At 40.2% G+C, this 16,255-nt stretch overlaps 1 protein-coding gene across 1 annotated transcript in view; it reads left to right on the plus strand.

Annotated features, from left to right (window-relative positions):
* Positions 1 to 4,634: 4,634 nt before the first annotated feature.
* Positions 4,635 to 16,255, plus strand: part of TBC1D5 (TBC1 domain family member 5) — a 362,705-nt gene continuing 351,084 nt past the window's right edge. The window contains exon 1 of the mRNA XM_087824924.1: positions 4,635 to 4,759. The gene's annotated coding sequence lies outside the window, so the exon portion shown is untranslated. The remainder of the gene's footprint in view (positions 4,760 to 16,255) is intronic.

The raw sequence follows: 16,255 nt of genomic DNA on the forward strand, positions 1-16,255 counted from the left end.
CCTAAGGGGAATCCTCCAGCCAAAGCTGCCCGTTAGAGCAAACCAGCATCTTCTGATAATGAGCCCTCACTAATACCCCTGCTGCGCTCAGTCTTTGGCTTGGAACAGACCAGGGGAAATGTGGGCTGTTCTCAGCATAAACACAATGGTGGATCCAGCAGGCGGCAACTGAGGCTGAAAGTCAACTATGCTCCTTGAAGCAGGAGAGCTGAGCAGGTTATTTCCATGAATGAAAATAAAAGGTAGCAAAGGAGGAAATGATTCCTAACGTCAGTGTCACGCACAGCCCACGCTTACCACACCCATCTCACTGCCAGACTGCAGGATGTTTATCTTGTTATCGTGTCAGTCTAGGCTGCTATGGAAATTTCAGGATCTGATGGTGGCCTATTTGCCCTGACAAGGTGAGTGGAGTGGAGGAGAGAGGAGCCAGTAGAGGGGATGTAGATGCTGCCTTGGCCAGAGTGGGTCTAGGCTGTATCCCCAGTAGGCAGTGGGCTAAGAGAGAACTTCCACATTTTTTTTTGTTTCACTTTCTGCCATGCAGTAGGACAGAGAATGCACACAGACGCTAAAGCAGAGCACCAACTAGCACACAAGTAGCTGCAAAATTAAGTGTTTCAATTGCTCAATTGCTTTTTTCTAAGAATGCTGATGTTGGTTCAAAGTTAATTTTTCCAGCTTAAAAAATACGATTTGTATTATGAGTAGCATAGCTCAAAATGAATTTTCACACAATGTTTATATTTTCTGGAGTTATTAATCATCAGCTTTATTACCTTAGTTTCTTTTTCCTTGATTACATTGCAGGTCACCCTCAACCCTGCCAATATGTTCTGTGTTGCCTGGGGACTAACAGACCCCTCATGTTTTCTCTTGGAGACTAAGGATGTGAGAAGCCAGAGAAGAGCTGGATCCCTAGAGTTCCTGCTGTAGCCTAAAGGGTGGGGTCATTGCTCTGGCTCTCCATAGCTGGGCCTTCCAGCCTTGAAACCACCGGGAAGCAGGTGACGGCAGATGACTGGGCTGGTTTCTCATGTCTCCTCACCTCCCGCCTGCCAACTGACCTCTAAGGTAATCCCAGTGCATACGCGATTTTTCCTTGCAGTGTGGAAGAAACTGACTAATCCTCAGTAGTTCAGGAGAGAGATGATGAGCACTGATGGTGAGGAGATGTTGGTGGAGCTGGGGAAGGAACCCCATTACTTGGTGCCTCAATGTTGCAGGGTAAGGGGGAGTCAAGGAAAGCTCTCAGGGTATCTGCTTGGGGCTCAGGTTGGGAGGGGAAGATATGCTCCACCAGTGGAGGGAAGGGCACAGGAAAAAGGAAGATTTGGAGGGAATTTGAAAAACTCAGTTTGAGCAGGTTGACTTTGAGGTGCCAGTGGGACCATTTGGGACACATCTCTAGCAGAATGCTGGATATATATAGGCCTATTCTGGCTATTTATTGCTACCTAACAAACCACCACCAAACTCAGTGGCTTAACAGAATAATAAATTTATTTGCCCACAGTTCTGCAATTTGGGCTTAGTGGAGAATAGCTCCTTTATGCTCCATGTGGTGTCATCTGGGGCAGCTTGACTGGGGTTAGAGTATCCACTTCTAAGATGGCCTCACACAGGTGTGTGGCTGGTTGCCTCCATCTGGCCTCTCCTGGATGACTAGGTTAGACTTCTCACAGCATGGTGGTGTCAGAGTAGTTGGTTTTCTTACATGATGCTTCCCCCAAAAGGCAAAAACAGACGAGGCTGTCAAAGACAAAATCTAAAGCAAGGAAATGGATTTTATTTCTGCTACTGAAATAGGGAGAGTACCCAGATTTGAAGATGAAGATCAAAGTGCCTTGGCAAGGTGGTTGTGCCTTCTGCTTCTATAGGGAGGGGTAGACAAGTTACGGGGGCATCGACTACAGTTGGGATTATTTTGTAATCAGGGGAAGTCTCAGTCAGCCAGGAAATGCGTGCCTCTGTGGCTAGCTAATTCAAGGGTACAAACAATTCTAACCTCAGCTAATCATTCATGAGACAAAGATTAGGAAATTGAAGGACTTTGTCTGAGCTTGTAAACACGTTTAGGAAAAAAGGGAAAGGTCTGTGTTTGGCTTTGTCACAGGTAAATAAGGAGTCATCTTCTAGTCTTATGAGAAAGAGTGGATAGTGAATCTCATCCAAGTCATATGGGGAAGGATGGTTTTTTGTGGTAACCCATTTCTCAGAACACAGATAGGTGGGGGGATTTCCTAGTCACCTCTGTTTTTGATGACTAGGGCTCTGGTAAAGTTCAACATGGTCACTGCAAAGCCTTATGACCTAGGCCTAGAACTGGCATAGCCATTTTTGCCACATGCTATTGTTTAAATTGGGTGACAAGTCCAGCTCAGATGCAAGAGGAAAGGATTACATAAGGGTGTGAATACTGGGAAAGCATGGTTCACCAAAATAATATTCTCCCACAGAGTCTGAACCTTGGACTGGATATTTAGAATAGGAAGCTATTAGCATAAACTAGGTATTAACAAACTATTTGGTGGGATCACTCTCTGAGTGTATACATTGATGAGCACGGAAAAGTGTCAGTCAATATTGCAGATATATGAGATTGAAGTTCTGAAGATTGGGACTGAAGGGGTTCAGAACAAGCTTCCCCAAAATGTGCCACTTTGGCAACATGGATTAACTGAAGGCAATCAAGGCCTAGCAGATTCAAGAAAAACTTTTACCTGTCCCTAAATTACTGAAAGAATTTAGATAGACTGGGCGTGGCAGAAAGAGATACATTACCAGACATAACTTTTTACCTGAATGACCTATCTGTATGGCAGGGCAAACATTTAATTACCAAACATCCGCTCTTATTTTCTTATGAATTGCCCTTTCCCTCCTTTAAGCCCGGGTCCCTATCCCATTTCTTAGCTCAGTATGGCATACATCAGGTCCTTGAATAATGCCGTTTCTTTCAATGTTGATGAAATGCCCTAGGAACTTGATTATATCAATTAGCCTATGGTAAACTTGATTTTGTCATATGTTGTTTCACTTAAAGTTAACAATGTTAAGTGAAGATTTACTGTATAAGCCTCAACGCCCAACTTGCCCTTGGGTCTCATTCTTTTGGGACCCTGGTATGTATGTAATTAAATTTGTTTCTCTCCTGTTAATCTGTGTTATGTTAATTTGATTATTAGACCAGCCAAAGAACCTAGAAAGGTGGAAAGAAAATTTTCCCTTCCCAACATGATTTTTCCCAGTTTTTCAGAAGCCCTTGCTAATACTGTTTATTGACCAACATTTATCCCAACATTTTTTGGGATTTTGTTGTTAGTTCTGTTTCTTGAACATCATGTCAGTATTCACTAGTGTTACAGTAATGAAGACTGGTCTAGCCAGAACTGCCAGTTACCAAGTTTTTACATTTTAATTATTTGCCCTTATTAAACATGGTCAGAAGCACTAATTTAACTTGTCCAGGTTCTACATCAAAAAGGGGCAACAGAAAAAGAGGAAATCGCTGTGTGAAGGGGAGTGCTTGTCTGTGAAGAAAGGTCTCCGGTACAGGGACCGGTGCTCTCTGCAGCTGGCTAACGTTTGAAAACTTGACCTTCTTCTCCCTTGGTTTCCTTTTGCTGGACTCAACAGTATCACTTTCCTTTGGAGCTCTTGGTGAAGATAGGGTAATAAAAGATCATAAATCTTTTTTACTAGTTGAAGCATTTAATACTCTAATTAGCACTGCCTTTGAAAGGCTTTCATATTGGGGAAACAAACACCAGCATTCCACGTGTGCTTGGGTTAAGGGGAATCTTAAATTATGATTAAGCAGAAGTGGACAAGACACAGGGCTTAGACACTGCCTGCATTCTGACAGCAGCACAGCTTTACCGAGATACCACAGTGCTATGGATACATACTGTCCTAGGTTATGTGGAAAAGATAAAATCCGAGCCTAGTATTGTGGTTTTGTCAAAAAATAACTGTCACATATTATTCCTCTATGGGTTACATTAAAGTAGGTCAGCACAAAATGCTAATACTCCCCCAAAGCAGGGTAGGGTACACTTCAGAGGAAGTGACAGATAAGCTGGGTCTTGAGGTATGAATAGGAGTCTACTGAGCTATAGAAAACGAATGGAAGACCATTTGCATACAAGGCAATGTAAAGTCTGAGGCTGGGAGGGTCGGGGTTGGCATCTGCCCCTCCTCTCAGTCTCACCCAGGTGGTGGTGCGGGCGAGCGGCCGAGTCCCGGTGGCAGGTGCCCAGACTCCAGCGGCATGACCGGTGGCGGCGGCGGGTAGAGAGAGGGGGAGGAAGACATTTAAAGCGCCTCCTGCGCATGCACTCCCGCAGCCGGCTGCCCGGCTTCGCACCGGAAGGCGGGGCGCGTGGCCCACGCCGCGTCTCGAGCCTCGCGGGGCCCCGCCGCCGTGGCCCCGAGCGCGACCGCGAGGGCGCCGCGCGCTGCGCAGCCTCCGGGCCGAGGCGGGCGCCTGCGCACCAGCGCCCGGGCCCCGCGAGCCGCGGGGTTATTAGAGGTGGAGCGCGGGGAGGGCGCGCGGCAGGAAGCGGCCGCCGTTACGGCGCGCGCGCGGTCACGTGGTCGCTGGTCACCGCCGCCACCCTTCCCGCCCTGTTCTCTCTCTGGTCGGGCCGGCTGGTTCCACGAGCGCCGGGCAGAGACTGAGGGAGAGAGAGAGAGAAAGAGGAGGGGAGGAGGAGGATTCAGGGAGTAGGAGCTGGGGAGTCCTTCTGCGCCACAGGTAAAACAAAATGATGATGATGATGATCGTAAAAGAGCTGACCCCCCGAGCGCCTCCGCCTTCCTCCAGAGCATCCCCCACATGCAGTGGCTCCCCGTCCCGCTTCCCCCTCAGCCTCTCAGCACGAGTCCCGCCTCCCCTCCTGTCGCTTGTGCAGCTGCCTCCGCCTCACGGGGAGGCCTGAGGGCGCGGGTGCTGCCGCCGCCGCCGCCGCCGCTCGGACGGGCAGTCGCACGGCCCCGGGTTGGTGCGCTCCCCGGGTCGGCGTGGGGGTTGGGCGGCGGGAGGGGAGGCTCCCCCACCTCCCGGGCGGGCAGGGCCGGAGGCTGCTCCCCGCCGGCCGCCCGGTTCCCTCCCCCGGGAGAGCGGGTGGAGGCTGCGAGGCCGGCCGCCGCGCAGGGCGGAGCGGAGCGCGGCGGCCGGGCTGGGGCTCCGCTTCCCGCTGGGTCAGCTTCCCGGTTCCTTTGAGCCCCGGGAGCGCGCTTCCTCCGCAGGCCGGAAGCGAGGCCGGCCCGCAATCCCAGATCTTTTAAAATGCAGCCTTTAGAAGAAACAGGAGGCTTTCGCTTCTGAGGGAGGGAACGTGACCTTGTTTTTAGGACGACTTCAGTTTATCCACCAGTAGGAACATGCAAGTTGTGGCCTTTCAGGATGGAAGGAAAACTTTGCTAAGGGTGGAAGTACAGTCCCGTCGCACCCCCGACCCCCTCCCCCTCGCCCGCCTTTTCCTGGAAAAAAAACACAAACCTCTAAAACAGTTTGTGGTTCTACACTTGACTTTTTCAATGCTAGTATTAAACGGTATTAGTACCAGGAATGTGATCTATGCTTAAAGTTTTACATCCTTAAGATTTTTTTTCTGAATGACTTTCTTGAAAAAGTTTCATTTGTCAACTTTAAATTGGACTGAATGCCGAAATTTTAGCATGCAGAGTGCACACTATTGGGCCGGAATGAGCGGAAATTTCTAGACCCAGTCATTCTTTTGTACTCCTTGGACAATAAAATATAGTCTCAATAAAACTGTATATTGTCACTTTTCTGCTGTTGCACCAAATAGTGAATCAAAGCAGGAAGCATTAACTGTAGGCATTGCTGAAAATAGTGTAAGTCTTTGAACACTTCTGATTGATATCAGTGGTAAAGAAATTCAATGATGGTTATTTCTTATAATGAGCTTTTATGATTCCGCAAGTTGGTAATTTTCACAACGTATCTCTGAATTCAAGTGTAAAATTGAACGTTTTTAATTTTTACAACTATCTGCAGTAGAGTCATACAGAACAGTGTTTCTCAAACTTTAATGTGCATACGAATCCCTTGGGACTGTTGTTTAAAAATGCCAATGCCGATTCAGTAGATCTGTGATTTAGCTTGTTATTCTGCATTTCTTGAATAAGCTTTTAAGTGCTGCTGGACAAGGAACGGTCCTTGAGTGGCAAGGATGTAGATAACTTGTGTGCTAAGAAATAAGATGATGTATCTACATCTTGGATGTAGAGGTGACTTGAGAGAAGGGGCAACTCGCAGGATGAACTGAGGAGGCTTCCCTTAGGGAGATCCCTGATGCAGAATGAGCAGGACAAGTGGGTTCCAGGGAAGGGGATAGAACTGGGGGAGCCGCCCCAACCAGGAAGAGTGCAAGTACCAAGTGTGCATGCTGTGTGGTGCCTGTATCACCTGGTCTGCGAATTTTCCATGGAAGCTTGCTGTATTTCTAACTGACAGAATTGCTCAGCTATAGATAGTTGGGTTTTTATCAACATAAGTCTCTGAATGCACTGTTGGGATGAACATTAATTGCTGGAAGTATTAAGTGTGTGCTTTTTCTCTCACTCAAATGAAGCCTCAGTTGGGTACTGCCATCCTGAGCCTTGGATGCATACTTGTAAACAGTTAAAGGTCTCCACCCGTTGAGAGTATTCGAACTGGATTCAGAGATTTTCCTAATGTAATGAGAAAAAAAAAAATCCCATAAATTGAAAAGTTTAAAAGTGTCACACATAACCTCATACTTCATGTACATAAAAATGGTTGTACTTAACTTTAAAACAATTTTATGGAAGTATAACATCAACTGCTTTTAGTACCGTAATTTTTATAGTCATTCTTACTTTACCATTGTTTCTTTATGTTATTCAATAATATTTATGACAATACTTTCAAAGTAGTTACTAAGTGCTACTCATTTAATCCTCACAACAACCTTTAAAGGAACTGAAACAGAGAGGGTAAAAAAGTCACATATTCAGGTTTACACAGCTAACACTCAGCTATGATTCTGGTTGGTTGACTCTATAGAGTCCATGCTTTTAACAATCTTCTCTATGCTGCCTTTTTAGAAGATAAATTAATGATATTCTTTATGTCTCCTTTCCTGTTGTTGAAAATTATGAGCTTTACTTTCATTTTAAAATTCAAATTTGTCATCCTTTTAAAAATGTCCCCTATTTTTCCCAACTTAGAAATGAAGAACTAGATAAAATCAATTCTGAAAAGTTTGTAATTGTTTCTAAATAAGATACTGAAATTTGCAAAGATTTATTTTGTTTGTCCTTTTTTGCTGGACCAGTCTCTAAGTTTATATGTCACAATTAAATGTAAAAGTAGTATCTGCCTCTGTTTGACCCTGCTAGTTTTCAGTTCTTTCCTCCCTATGCCTGTCCTCCACCACTTCATGCATACTTGGTAGATTTATACTGTTTTTGTTGCCCTAACAGTTTTTTGGGGGCAGTTGACCGGGTTACTGACTTTTTATTTGGCCAGTAAGGACGATAGAAAAAATAAGTATTGGTCTTCAGTATCATATTTAGACACTGAGAAAGGACAAGCTCAGAATAAAGGATGATATTTTAAGTTGAATAATTTGTGCTTTATAAACATATTAATATATCTTCTGTCCCCCACCCCCTTTTTGTCTCAGACCACAGAAAGCTTTGTCCTATTTTAGCAGGAGTCTGAGGAATGGTGCTTGTACAACCGGTCTAAGACATCTCTTAACATGGACAGATCATTAGAATGGCAGTAATATACAGTGTGTGTATTAGAATGTGAGAAATGAGAGGTTGTGGCCTGGGGTTAGTTGTGGGAGGGGAAAGAGATGAGGGAGGGAGGTATTGGGGGTGGGGAGGGCCTGTGGGGCTGATTCCAGTAGTATTAACTTTCTATTAACTTGGATAATAGTGAGTTTGGGAAGGAAGTCAGTATAACAACAGATTCCTGTTATAAATAAATCTTTTCTCAAAGCTTATACTAAGTTATTGTGTTGTCTATTATAATGTCATGCTGGCCAGATACTTAGCCTCACAGTACTTCACTTTTCTATTTTTAAAGTGAAGATAGTAACTATTTCAGAAAGTTGTTTTGAGGATTAAATGAAACCATATGTATATATATACATACATATAGACATATATAGACATATATGCATGTATAACATGTATAATATACATATATAAAATGATTAGGTAGTGTCTGGCACATAGTTAATCTACCATGTATGCTTTATGGATAATCTGAAGTGTGGTTGATTATATCCACATAATCAAGACTGACTAAATTTGAATGAACCTGATGGAAAATGTACATTTATTTGGTGTAAGGCTGTATGGGCTAATAAAACAGAAAGTTTGTACTTTGTGGATAAAATACAAAATTGGTATAGTAATGCTCTTATCTCTTTGGAGAACTAAATATTATTAAATAAGGTTTGGAGCTTGACATCATATTTAATTTTTTTTAATCCTCACCTGAGGATATGTATTGTTGTTTTTTTAATCAATTTTAGAGCGGGGACTGGAGAGAGAGAAGAGAGAGAGAAGAGGGAGAAACATGGATGTAAGAGAGAAACATTGAGTTGTCTCCCTACGTGCTCCAACTGGGGATTGAACCTGAAACCTGGGCATGTGCCCTGACCAGGAATCACACACACCTTTTGGTGTATGGGATGATGCTCTAGCCAACTGAGCCACCTGGCTAGGGCTTCACATCGTTTTTAGAATGTTGGTTACAGTAGTATGTTATATTCGTAGCTTTTGAGTTTATTCAGGGTACAGGGACAACTACTAAAAATAAATCAGGCATTTCTTTTGAGAAGCACTAGGATTTCCAGTCAGATACTTTGAAAATTATTTGGGTAAAAACAGTGACACAACTTTGTCTAAATACATACATGCAAAAATGCTTCCTATTAAGCATGTTAAGTGTTTTAATTTTCTTGATGTGCTTTAGACACTCATGTTATACAGAAATTGAGCAGCAGCACATTTTTGTGTAGTTAGATCATGTGCTGTTGGTATCTGCAGTGCTGCTTTTTTTTTAGTTTATCTTTATTGTTGAAAGTATTATGCAGTGCTGCTTTTGATCTTGGAGGTAATCCCTTATAATCATAAACTTTAAAGAACATTAAGATTATACTTTCTCAGTTGATATATATGCCTCAGTACAAAAAAACATAGGATTAGAAAAGACACTGTATGAAACTCAATATAGACATTTCTTTCTTGTTTACATTTGACTTTGTATTTTATATTTTGAGCTTTGGTTTATATTTCACAGGCTGGTAATTTCTTTTTAACTAGTGGTTGCACTATGTGAAAAATTATAGGTTAAATTGAAATGAGCCTGTGTGTTTTTTTTAATCTCTCAATCATTTATATTTTGAAAATGTGTTCATGATGTCAAATTCCATGTGAATCAAAGTTATTCCTCATAGGAATAGAAATTTCTACTATAATTTGTTCATTAGGGTTTATTTATGAATGTCTTCAGTGCACTGGTTTGACTTTTTTGCAGAACCAAAGATTTTTAGATACAATCATATCTTCACATTCTGCAACACTATTAAAAACACTGATAAGCTTTAAACAAAAGCAGTCTAGTTTTTTTTGTTATTATGTGAATACATGCACTGAGTTGTGATGTCAAACGTATTCATTCAGTGGAGTGGGCATTTTTTAAAAAGGACTAGTATAGAGGATATTGTTGACCACATAGTGGCTAGAAAACAAATGTCAAATTTGTACAAAGGGGCGAGGATAATAACTCAGTTTTCACTGAATTTTCAGATAGTAATCAGACAAGTAGGAGGAATAATTAACCAAGAAGATCTGGCAGGGCTGTTCTATCAGCATGTGATAATAAGTCATGTGCAAAATGAGGGAAGTAGGCTGGATGTGGCTTGGAGATGCTGATCTCATTTTAGGGCTTTTGTATCGGTGAGAAATGTTTGTTAATTGCTAATTACTTATAAGCTTTTGAGGTATACCCTTCTTGTGATTGGTTTGTTTGCAGAGCTTGACATAATAGGTGTTAAGTAAAATTCTCTTTATACTTATACAAATATTTATGCTGAAATGTGTGTGTGATAATAATTACTATATAAAATACTAGCTAGAGATGTCTAGCTAGTATTTTTTGCCTTTTTATTTTTTTAAAGTAATTCTCTGGTTCATCTTTAGCTTAAAGTCACTCATGGGAACATTGTTCCAGAGACAGCAAGAAAGAGACAGACTCTAGAGCTAGAAAAAACTGAACTCAAATTTTACTTCTACTATTTGCTAGTTAGGTTGGTTGCTTGGAAAAATTATGTAACCTTTTTGGGTTTCCACTTCCTCACTGTGAGGTTTTAAGTAAAATGAGGTAATTTACATAAAATGCCTAGCAGTGTGTAGTTGCTCAGGAAATGTTTGTTACTAATGTCAGGCCCCTCTTTCTTTACATATCTGCTGTCCAAAGTCTGTAATTTTAAATCGATCTTTTGCTTTAGTTTGGGGATTGTTGTCTAAGAGTATTTTTCTGTGATCAAGAACAACTAATTCAGTAACTGAGAAATACTCTTTATTCAGAAAACAAAAACAAATCATAAATGTTTTCTCCGCTCTAAAAGTTTTCATTTTCTGAAATATTTTATGGATGGTGAGTGATTGCTAAATTGTTTTATTAGACTGGCTTATTTAAGGGATTTCATGTAATGATTGCATGAAAGGGGAGTGGAGAAGTCCTGTAATAGTCATTTGCTGACACTGAACTGTTTATGAATTGTTTCCTTATTCCTTATGTTTAAAGCAATTCTTTTCAACTTTAACATTTTATGATCTCCCAAAAATGTATGCAGTAACATTTGTGTTTAAAGGTGTATCTTTTAACTGATTAGTTTAGTTGGGTTTGTCTTGAAAAAGGACTGAATTTTGTGGATTTGAATAAGTCAGTGACAGGAGGTCTTTAACATTTTTTCTCTTTGAACAGATGTCTTGGCCTGCAGTGACTCCAACTCCCACAATCCTTCCAATTTTCCCCTCTACTAAATAAGTTTTTAAAAAGTGACATTTTTATTGTAAGTGATTGACTTAATTCAGGCAAACATTGCAGCTGAGGGAAGACTTCATTCCAGTGAGGAACACTTTGGTATGAATGAAATGTTATATTCTTTATTTTTACTTTTAAGAATTTAATGCATTGTCCCGTCTCCCTCCCTTCCCCCCCCCCGTATTCAGAATGATATTTTTGTGTAATAAGCTTTCTTCAAGATTAAAATTTTTTGGTGCTAGTATGCTGAGATGTATCTGATTCATTCTATTTTAGCCAACAGTCAAAAACAGTCAGTCAGGATCCATCCAGAAGACAGTAGCCATAGTAGGTCTTTCATCAGAGGAAAGTTAATCCAGGAACTGGTTGCACAGGTAATTGCTGGGAAGCCAAACTGGACTGTGGGACAGACCAGATATTAACAATACCTGGAAGCCTCTATGATACCATTAGGGCTGGGGGAAGATGAGAAAAGCTGGAATTACCAGAGTACAGAAAGAAGCCAGGACTGAGAGCGGGAGGGGAGCTAGAGCCATAGTTGGGGCTTCATGATGGGAGCTGGGGCATCAGAGGTCAGGACTCCTGGAGGGAAATGGAGTTATGGAAGAGATAAAGCTTCTGCCAAGGATGTGTCAGGAAGTAGGGAGAGTGAGAGAAATACTCTGGCTTCTCCCTCTTCTGTCTTCTATCACCCGTTAGTGCCTCCCCACCAGCCAAATCTTCCTGGAAACCAGAGGGCAAGGTTGCTTGGAAATTGCAGTTGCCTTTGTTACAGAGCAGCACGGGATAAGTCTGGGGAATGAATCTGAAAGCATTTAGTTGACTAGCTCAGCAACTGTGTTGCTGCTGTGTAATATTTGTTAATATACCTGTGCACTTGTATAGCATTAGCCATAAAGAAGACTTCGCTTCAAAACCCCCCAAAACTAACTAACAAAAAAATACTCTTGGTTCTTCTTCCTTTTTTTGATCAATGGAATAATTCCTTAAAAACCAATATTAAGATCAGCACCTCAGTTCAGTTAAAATATTTACTGAGTGGCACTAAATTAGGTAAATGACTACAAAATTGAAAACACTTGGTTCTTGGTCTTGTTCTACTCACAGTCTGCTGGAAGAGTTTTTTTTTTTAAAGGATACTTTCAATTTTAAAATTTCAGTAGAATGTGTGGTAAGTTAGAGATGGGGACATGTTCTTGTAGGAACTCAAGGGAGGAGCAGTTAACCCAGCCTTGTAATTGATGGAATACTTTCAGGAGTTGGAAAATGTGAGCTGAGCTTTGTAAAAGGTTGGTAAAGAGAGGTGGAAGGGGTGATGCTGGAAGGAGAAGCTTGAGCAAAGGCTCAAAAACCTTAAAGAGCTTAAAGCGTGTATAAGAAATTTTTATCACAGTTGCTGGAGCATCAAGTTTGGCTCATAAAATGGGACTGACTGGGGAGCCAGGAGGAGGCTAGGTTATTTTTGTTCTCAAACTGATAGGGAGCTATTGAAGGTGTGGTGGAATGTCCTGATTCACTTTGTTTTAGCTGCGCTTTTCCATGAATGTGGGAGATGAATTCACCAGGGTGCCTACTAGAGGTAGGAGACCTATTAAGAGGATATTATACTAGTCCAGGCAATAGAGGGTAGACATAAATTTTCAAACATGTCTGTACGTCTTAGAGTCATTCATTTCATCTAAGTGCTGCCTGGTGCCAAGCTTTTCAGTCCGTGCCCCACTCTGAGGCTATTTTGTTTTCACATTACACATGCCTCCCTTGATGCTCTGGTACTTGTTGTCTTTGAGAATCCCTGTCCTAGGGTCACAGACCTTGCCTTCCAGAAGCAGGCATGGGAATCAGTGATCATGATCTAGTGTGCTCTAGAGTGCTGGAAGCGTGCTTTGTTCTTCTGCAGTCAGGGGACTGCTGTGCTCCTAAAGTATTATGGGATCCAGTAATTTCCTGTAGAAATTTCCTTGAGAAAAATTTCCTGTACTCCTTAATGTAGTTTCTGATATTGAAGAGTGACAGATTTGTAGTGTGACATTTAATTTTAGTAAATATATCTTTTAAAATACCAAAATCCTGCATTTGAATAAGATTCACTTTACACATTGATTTTAATGTATAGTCTCTAATTTATTCTGATAATAAACGTGAGATTGGTACTATTTTCTTTCTTTCTTTACGAAATCTCATTTGGGTTGTCTTACTCATACTCTAGTGGGATGTCTACTGTATCATAGATGAGTAAGACAGTTTTTGTCCTTAAGCCTATGATCTACAGACATTAAGTCATAATATAAGGCCTAAGAAATAATTTAAATGGAAATACAAACACTGTATTGAGGGAACATAGAGGAAGATATTTACTGTATTTTACTCAAAGGCATAAATTTTTTATATATTTCAATGTTTCTAAAATTGGTATATGTCTTACAATTTGATGGCATCTTAAACTTGAGGAAAATTATATTTTGAGAGAATAATAAAAGCACATAGCTCTTGGAGGATGAGGAATTTAATTAAGTGGAGAAAGGGCTAAGAAAAGGCACCTGGGAGAAAAAGCCTTGGCGTGCAAAAGGAATGATAAGTGCCTTTGGGCGGCTGTCATTTAGGGCTCAAGGATAACATAAGAAGTGACATTAGGTAGGTGGGTTGAATCCACTTTATAGAAGATTTTGAAGATCAAGCTGTGGAGAGGTGGAATTTTATTCTGTAGTAAGTGGGAAGCTACTGAGGGGTTTTAAGAGGGGAAAGTATGGTACATATTAGGGAAAATAATATTATATTGAGAAAAGGAATTGAAGGAAGGGAAATTGTGATGTTTTCAATTAATGACTTTATTAGCGGAAAGGAAAAGAAAGAAAGATGTTATGGAGGTACAGCTGACAGAAATTGGTGACTGACTTAATGTGGGGGGTGGAGTAGGTGGTAGTGAGGATGAGATACCAGAGTTGCTAGCATGGTAGACTAGGACCTGTTAGCTGAGACAAAGTGTGTTGAAGTAGGAAAACAAATCTGAGCTTTGTGATTGTTGAGACTCCTTCCGTCATGCATGTAGTAGGAGGTGGGGAAATTCAGGTATGGAGTCAGGAGGAAAGTCAAGGCTGATGACAAAGATTTAGGAGATAGTAGCTGAACGAGGTTATAATTGAATTCATTTTAGAGGATGAGATCCATGAAGAGAGTAAGAGTAAAGGGAGAATATTAGAGAGCGGGGGAGACTGTATTTTTTAAATAGATTTTTTGAGATATAATTCACATGCCAAACAATTCACTTATTTGAAAGTATACAATTCAATTGCTTTAAGAAATTCACAGAGTTATACAACCATCACTACAGTCAATTTTTGAATATTTTCATCACCCCCAAAATAAACTCTGCATGATTTAGCCATAGGCTTTACTATTTCTACAGAAAAGTCTGTTGGAAATTGATAGGAATTGCATTGAATTCATAGATCCCTTTGAGTAGTATTGCCATCTTAGCAATATTAAATTTTCTATCCATGAACTTTTTTTTTTCATTTATTTAGCGCTACTTTCATTTCCTTAAGTTTTTTGTAATTTTCAGTGTATATATCTTTCAGCTTCTCAGCTAATTTATTCCTAGGTACTTTGTTCTTTCAGACGCTGTTATAAATGGAATAGCTTCCTAATTTTCTTTTTGAGCAGTTCATTGCAGTTATATAGAAACACAACTGATTTGTGTGTGTGTGTTGATCTCGTACCCTGCAACTTGCTGCAATTGTTTATTAGCTGTAGTGGCTTTTTTGTGTGGATTCTTTGGGATCTTTATATATATATATGTATTAGGTTGTTTCATTTTTGAATAGAGGTAGTTTTACTACTTCTTTTCTAATTCTGATGCTTTGCCTTTTTTACTTTCTTGTCTAGTTAACTGTCTAGAGATTCCAGTACATTGTTGAATTGCAGTGGTATAAATAGGCTTCCTATTCTTTTTCCTGGTCTTAGGGGACAAGAGTTCAGTCTTCCACCATTAAGTATGCTGTTAGTTGTGGATTTTTCTCCAGTGCGGTTTATGTTGAGCAAATTTCTTTCAATTACTAGTTTTCTAAAACAAAACTTTTTTTTTATCATGAAAGAGTAGTTTGGATATCGTTAACTGCATTTTCTGCATCAATTTATGTGATTGTTTTGTTTTTTCCCCCTTTCATTTTATTAATATTTATTACATTGACTGCTTTTCTTTTGTTGAATTATCCTTGAATTCCTGGCATAAATTCTACTTGATCATGGTGTATATAATTTTAAAACTTTGGATTAGTTTGCTAGAACTTCATTGGTCTGTAGTTTTCCTTTCATGTGATGCTTTGTCTGTCCTTTGTATCAGGATAATACTGGGTTATTAATGAATTATAGAATGGATTAGTAAATATTTCCCTCCTTTTAATTTTTTGGGAGAGTTTGGAAAGAATTGGTGTTAATTCTTTAAATGTTTGGTATAATTCACTGGTGAAGCCATCTGGTCCTGGGCTTTTCTTTGTTGGGAGGTTTTGATTACTGATTCAGTCTCTAGTAGTTTAAGCTACTGAGATTTTTTGATTTCTTCTTGAGTTATTTTGGGTAATTTGTATTTCTAGGAATTTGTCCATGTAGGTTATCTATCTTTGTTGGCATACAGCTGTTCACAGTATTTCCTTACTAAAAAATCCTTTTTCTTTTTCTAAGGTCTATAGTAATGTTTCTACTTTTATTTATGATTTTAGTTATTTGTGTCTTCTTTTTTCTAGCTAAAGGTTTGTCAATTTTATTAATATTCTCAAAGAACAACTTTTGGTGTTTTTTGATTCTCTGTTGTGTTTATCTCTGATCTTGATTTTTTTTTCTTCTTCTAATAACTTTGGGCTTGGTTTGCTCTTTTTCTCAGTCCTCAAGGGGTAAAGTTAGGTTATTGATTTGAGATTTTTCTTTTTAATGTAGGCATTTGCAGCTATAAATACCCATCCGAGGACTGCCTTCACTGCATCCCATAAGTTTTGATATGTCTCATTTGTTTCCATTCATCTCTAGTCCCCGATTTCCCTTGTAATTTCTACTTTTACCGATTGGTTGGTTAAGACAGTATTAATGTCAACGTATTTTGAAATTTCTTTCAGTTATTGATGTCTAGCGTTATCCTTTGTGGTCAGAAAATATACTTTGTATGATTTTAGTCTTTTTAAATTATTGAGACTTGTTTTG

Source organism: Miniopterus natalensis, chromosome 15 (genome assembly GCF_054644295.1).
Source record: "Miniopterus natalensis isolate mMinNat1 chromosome 15, mMinNat1.hap1, whole genome shotgun sequence".
NCBI lineage: Eukaryota > Metazoa > Chordata > Mammalia > Chiroptera > Miniopteridae > Miniopterus > Miniopterus natalensis.